The following is a 5,971-nucleotide window of genomic DNA, read 5'->3' as shown; positions in this document are numbered from 1 at the left end:
CTTCGAACGCGTATTACAGCAATATGGATAAGAGCACAGGAATTGCTCACTGCTAATAATATTCGCGCCTCCCCTTAGACTAGTTCATGCCTCCCCAGGGTGGCGTGCCTCACAGTTTGGAAAACGCTGGCATAGAACATAGAAGGAATGAGATCAACCAGAAGAATTGCCCACACGAGGTGAATTATGACGGGCAACGAAAGTATCTACAGGAAATCGAACCCGATGTCACCTGCATCCACTTTCAAAGCGCTTTCTTTCGCCACGATTCGAACAATAACAATGCAATTCATGTTGTTTTTCAATTATTCACGATTTTCACATATCTCACGACACGGCTGATCCTCCTTTCATTATACTCTCTTTTCAAACCGTTTGATTTGCATTCAAGTGTTTTCTACACCAAAACGTGTCATCATTATCTACTTAGTTCAAATTGAAATCAAGTGGAGAAATACAAGGTAAAAGCATGTACAATTTAAGATGAAATTGTTATAAAGAAAGATGATGTAACAGAATTTTCACTTTACTGTCTCAAATCATCGAGATGGCCACACCCTCCGTTACGGAATCGGCGCTTTTACTTTCAACTTTGACCGGGGCTGGGAAAGCCGCGCCTGCAGACGACGTCGCGTTACGGATTTCAAGTTATTAAATCGAGAAGTAGAGAGAGAGAGATACGCAAAGAGTTACGTAATTCGCGATGGTCCACAAGACCAGTAACCGGTAAATGAAGCAGATTGTTTGCATCACGTAACTTGAAATCGGCAGTATAGGATCCAGGCGGAGTAGTTCCAAGGTTCTGACATCGTTCGCGGCTGCAATTAAAGTTACACGATTGCCCAACGTCTTCTAAATGCGTATCCCGTTAATGGTCTGAAACATTAAATGTTCACCCAGATGAGGCGAAACGAAAGTGCTCTCAGCGACATTCTAATTTCTTCTTCTTGATATGTCATTACTTCAGTGTTGACATGTATTTTGTACTTTCGAGTTTCGGCTTTAAATTGAGTAATTTGATAAAATCTTTGCCTCAGGTTAACTTTGATTACAATTTAAAATTGTTACAATTAAACATGTCCAACAATCTCATTTGAATCTCTAATAGTTTTCTTGTAATTTCATAAAATGTTACATGATAATTTAACTATTAATTGGATTAGAACTAAAACTGTTACAATTAAACTATTAATTATTTTGTGTAGATTATAGTTGTTTCCTAGTTTTCTAGTAATTATAAAAAATGTCATAACATTGCTTTATCGATCTTCAATATTTCATAACGTCAAGTTCAACAGTGAAATACATTATGAATGCAATAATACTCCACACCTTAGAGTTTCGAGTTAAATTTGCATTTTCATTATCATTTGAATCTTTTGTACTTTCCTAGTAATTCGACACAATGTAACGAATTAACAAAATCAAATATGTCATTTGTCAAATTTGACAGTAAGTTACATAAGTATATCATTACTTCAAAATACACAATGATAAATAAACTATAGCATCTTTTCTCAACAAAAATGTCGTGTAAATCACATACTTTGATCCAAGTTTGTCACCTTAAATAGTTCAAAAACTGAAGCATTTGGTATGAGCATTCCTTCCACATTCCATCGACATTAATAGGCTTTGATCTAAGTTTGTCACCTTAACTAGTTCAAAAACTGAAGTACTAAATTTCACTGTCATTTCTTGACGTTTAGACTCATCTACTTTCTAGTTTCAGGCTGAAATTGCCAAATTAAATTTGATCTTGAAACTTCTTTACTTTTATTGAAGTAAAATTAAAAAAAAAACTGTTGGATTTTCAAAAAAGTTCGTTGACATTGCATTCGGAATTAAAATTCCGATCAGGTCCATTTAAATATTACGTCTAGGAATTAGGAATACGTGGGTGAATGCGACGACGTGCCGATTCCTTGAGTATTTCTTCATTTTCGATAATCGTGTTATGTTTTTTTTCTTTTTCTTCTGATGATGTTGTTTGTTGTTGTTGTTGAATTTTTTTTAACTCCTTCCGCGAACTCTGCGGTTTCCCACACATCTCTTCGCCTCGGTAGATCGCGATCCACTTGTGCAACGAGTAAACCGAAAGTTCAGGGTCGCAGAAAATCTCCGCTCTACTTTCTCTTGAAAATCCCAAGACCGTTTCGAATCCCGGAGGAGCTGCTACCGCTCAAATTCGCATCCGTTTCATCGTGCAAAATAAACAAAAGATTTTGTATAATGTGCAGCCGACCAATTGGAATGTCTCCGCACATCGAAAATAACTGTTTCGCCATTGGATTACTCATGAATAGTTTGGCGTAAACATTGGAGGAAGATGGAATAAAAAAAAACTGGGGAGTAGTAAGAGGATCGTCCTTGATGGCATCGCGTTATGTAATTAAACTAAAGGAAATATACGGCACCTGAACGTTGCGATGCTCTCAAGGAAGCGGAGAGACGTAGATGCACTTTGCCATTTAGAGAGCTCTAGGAATGTGCCCTTAAAGACGCACATTTTATGGTCGTGAATTGCGGGCAATCGGAGCGAACCATCCGATCGCAATCCATATACACGCAAATGAATGGATCCAAGGCTTCGTCGGATCGGTACGTTTCTGTTGTTTGTTGTTGTTGTTGACAGGATAAGGATGAAACTATGCTAGATTGGTGACGATTACTGAGAATTGGCAACGCAATTTTCACTGATTAAATTAATAACCGTTAAAGGAGGTTAAACGTACATTTTTCCTCAACAGAAAAGAACTGTAAATCACAGAGTTTTTACTATTTTGATCTAAGTTTGTCACTTTAATCAGTTACCAAAATCATTATATTAAACGTCAAAAAAAATCGTCAAGATTAAACCCAATTACGTTTTTAATTTTTTATTTTTTGCAATCTTCTAATTAACTTAAGTTTATATTTTTTTTATTCAGATACTGAATAGTTGGTAGTTCATAATCTGAAATATATTGTTATTGACATTTGACGTTTAAATGTCAAGAACTGTCAATTTTTTGACAGAGGAAATTTAAACGTTATTGTTGCCTTATAAGGAGACTAATTAATACTAATTAACACTAATTAACTTTAGTTTATATTTTTTTTATTCAGATATTGAATAGTTGGAAGTTCATAATCTGAAATATCCTGTTATTGACATTTGACGTTTAAATGTCAAGAAATGTCAAATTTTTTGACAGTGGAAATTTAAACGTTGTTGTTGCCTTATAAGGAGACTAATTAATACTAATTAACTTTAGTTTATATTTTTTTTATTCAGATATTGAATAGTTAGTTGGTAGTTCATAATCTGAAATATCCTGTTATTGACATTTGACGTTTAAATGTCAAGAACTGTCAATTTTTTGACAGTGGAAATATAAACATTATTGTTGCCTTATAAGGAGACTAATTAATACTAATTAATCGACGTTTTCTAAAGGTATCTTCATCAAATATATAAATTATTTTTACTTGAATAAAGTAAAAGTAAAATTGAAATCAGCTGCAAGATTTATCTTACGTAAATTCAAAATTTAATTACTTTAAATGAAATAGTTTCGACGAATTGTCATTTTATAAGAAAAATCTCTTTTGAAACTTTCTTAAATCAAAAACGAATTTCGCAATCAATTATGAAGCACAAAGAGACGTTTTATAACAGGATATAATAATTCGTAAGTGGCTGCAGCCGCAATTAACACTGATTAATTTAAACGCGCGCGTTGCGTAATTTATCCAATAACGATGAAGAAGAAGGTAAAAATAAACGATGCATTCGCCAGCACCAAAAGCCGCTGTTACGTAATTGGAATGAAAACCTTTGATGCACAAATTGTGGTGAATAGAAATACGTTATATAATATATTATATAAAGGGCACGTTACTGTCTGAAATTACGTAATTAATAGATTTAGTAAAAGAAAATGTAATGGATATATTTAGAAATGAATGCTGAAAGTAATAGATAAAAAAAACTTGTTACTCGAATGAATGACACGAGGAACTTTCATAACAGGAATTGAAGGAAAAAAAGCTGCATACGATTTGCGCCTTTGCAGGAAGTAGACTGGATTCGGTAAGCGGAAATCTTGTCGCAGTTTGTTGCTAACCGGAGGTGTTAAATGGTAATAATAATAGAAAGAAAAGTTGGTGAAGGAAGAGTCTTGATTTATCGCAATTCCTTCCCTTTCCCGTTTCTCTACGCGTAACGTAAATTTGAATACTGATATAACCGGAGGAATAATTCCTCCGTACGTTATGAAAGTTCGTAAATGTTTAAATGAATTAAATGCAAATGAGCAGCGAATTGCATTTGGTATGAGCATTCCTTCCACATTCCATCGACATTAATAGGCAAATGAAGAAGATTGATTATTGTAATTTTATTAACAGTTATATGCAAAAGTAATTGTATATTTAATGAAATACCGCAGAGCTTGAGCAGTAAAATTTAATTAAAATGTAAAATTAGTCATGAAACTTAAGTTTAATTAAATGAGAAATGCTTTAATTTTATAGATGTACTTTTTTTATATAAACTATGAAAAACGACTTTACTATTTGACAGCTTTTTCAAATTATTTTGACAGATGTACCAACTTTGATTTGATAAGCAAAGACTCTATTATTTTACAATATTTGAAATACTTCTGACAGATGTATCAACTATGATTTAATTGAACACAATTCTACAAGAATTAGCATAGGTTATCCAAGTTTTCCAAATACTTATGACAGCTGTCAGATGTCAATTTAGATTTGGTTACACATAATACTTAGAAGTGAAATAGAAGTAATAGTTGTTTCTATAGAGTAGAAATAAATGAATAATTATGGGTTTGTCACTATAATGGAATTGTAGAAACAGCTGTTCCTCTTACATATTAAGCAATCGCAGCTGATTCTGTTATGATAACTGTCAATTAAGTGACAGTTAGATACTAAAAGTAAAACAAAAAAAAGAAATATGCAAAGATTTGACAAGTTTTTCAAATATCTCTGATAGATGTCATATGTCAACTCTGATTTGGTTACATAAAAGTGAAATAGAAGTAACAGATGTTTCTATAGAGTAGAAATATGGGTTTGTCATTAAAATGGAATTGTAGAATCAGCTGTTCTAGTATATCTACCAACTTAAATGAGTGATATCATCAATATTTAGTTGTATATGGTTACTTACATTTTGTCAATTTGCTCTGATAGTTAAATTAAGATAACTGTCAATTAAATGACAGTTAGATTCTAAATTTAAAACAAAATAAGAACTACGAGAATATGCAAAGACTCTCCTATTTGGTAAGTTTTTCAAATACTTTTGACATACGTCAGATGTCTACTTTGATTCTTAGAACTGAAATAGAAGTTACAGTTGATTCTATAGAAGTATTATAAATGAAAAATATAAATTGTAAAGTCATGAAAACTCGGTTCTTTTACTGACTTTTATAATGAAAAATCTGTGTTTGTTACTGAAGTGAATACTTAGAAAAAGTAAGAAATTTCACTTTTTATCAAGTTGCTCATACAAATTAAGAAATCACAGCAGATTGTTTGAATTCAATTATGATAACTGTCAATTAAATGACGTTAGATTATAAAAATAAAACAAACCAAAAAAACTAAGAGAATATGCAAGGAATCTCCTATTTGGTAAGTTTTTCAAATACTTTTGACATATGTTAGATGTCAACTTTGATTCTTAGAAGTGAAATAGAAGTTGCAGTTGATTCTATAGAAGTATTATAAATGAAAAATATAAATTGTGAAGTCTTGAAAACTCGGTTCTTTTACTGACTTTTATAATGAAAAATCTGTGTTTGTTATTGAAGTGAATACTTAGAAAAAGTAAGAAATTTTACTTTTTATCAAGTTGCTTATACAAATTAAGGAATCACAGCAGATTGTTTAAATTCAATCATGATAACTGTCAATTAAATGACGTTAGATTATAAAAGTAAAACAAACCAAA

Source organism: Nicrophorus vespilloides, unplaced genomic scaffold (genome assembly GCF_001412225.1).
Source record: "Nicrophorus vespilloides isolate i.1.1-1 unplaced genomic scaffold, Nicve_v1.0, whole genome shotgun sequence".
In the NCBI taxonomy this organism is placed as follows: Eukaryota; Metazoa; Arthropoda; class Insecta; order Coleoptera; family Silphidae; genus Nicrophorus; species Nicrophorus vespilloides.
The sequence above is the reverse complement of the archived record's forward strand: the minus strand, read 5'-3'. Positions refer to the sequence as shown.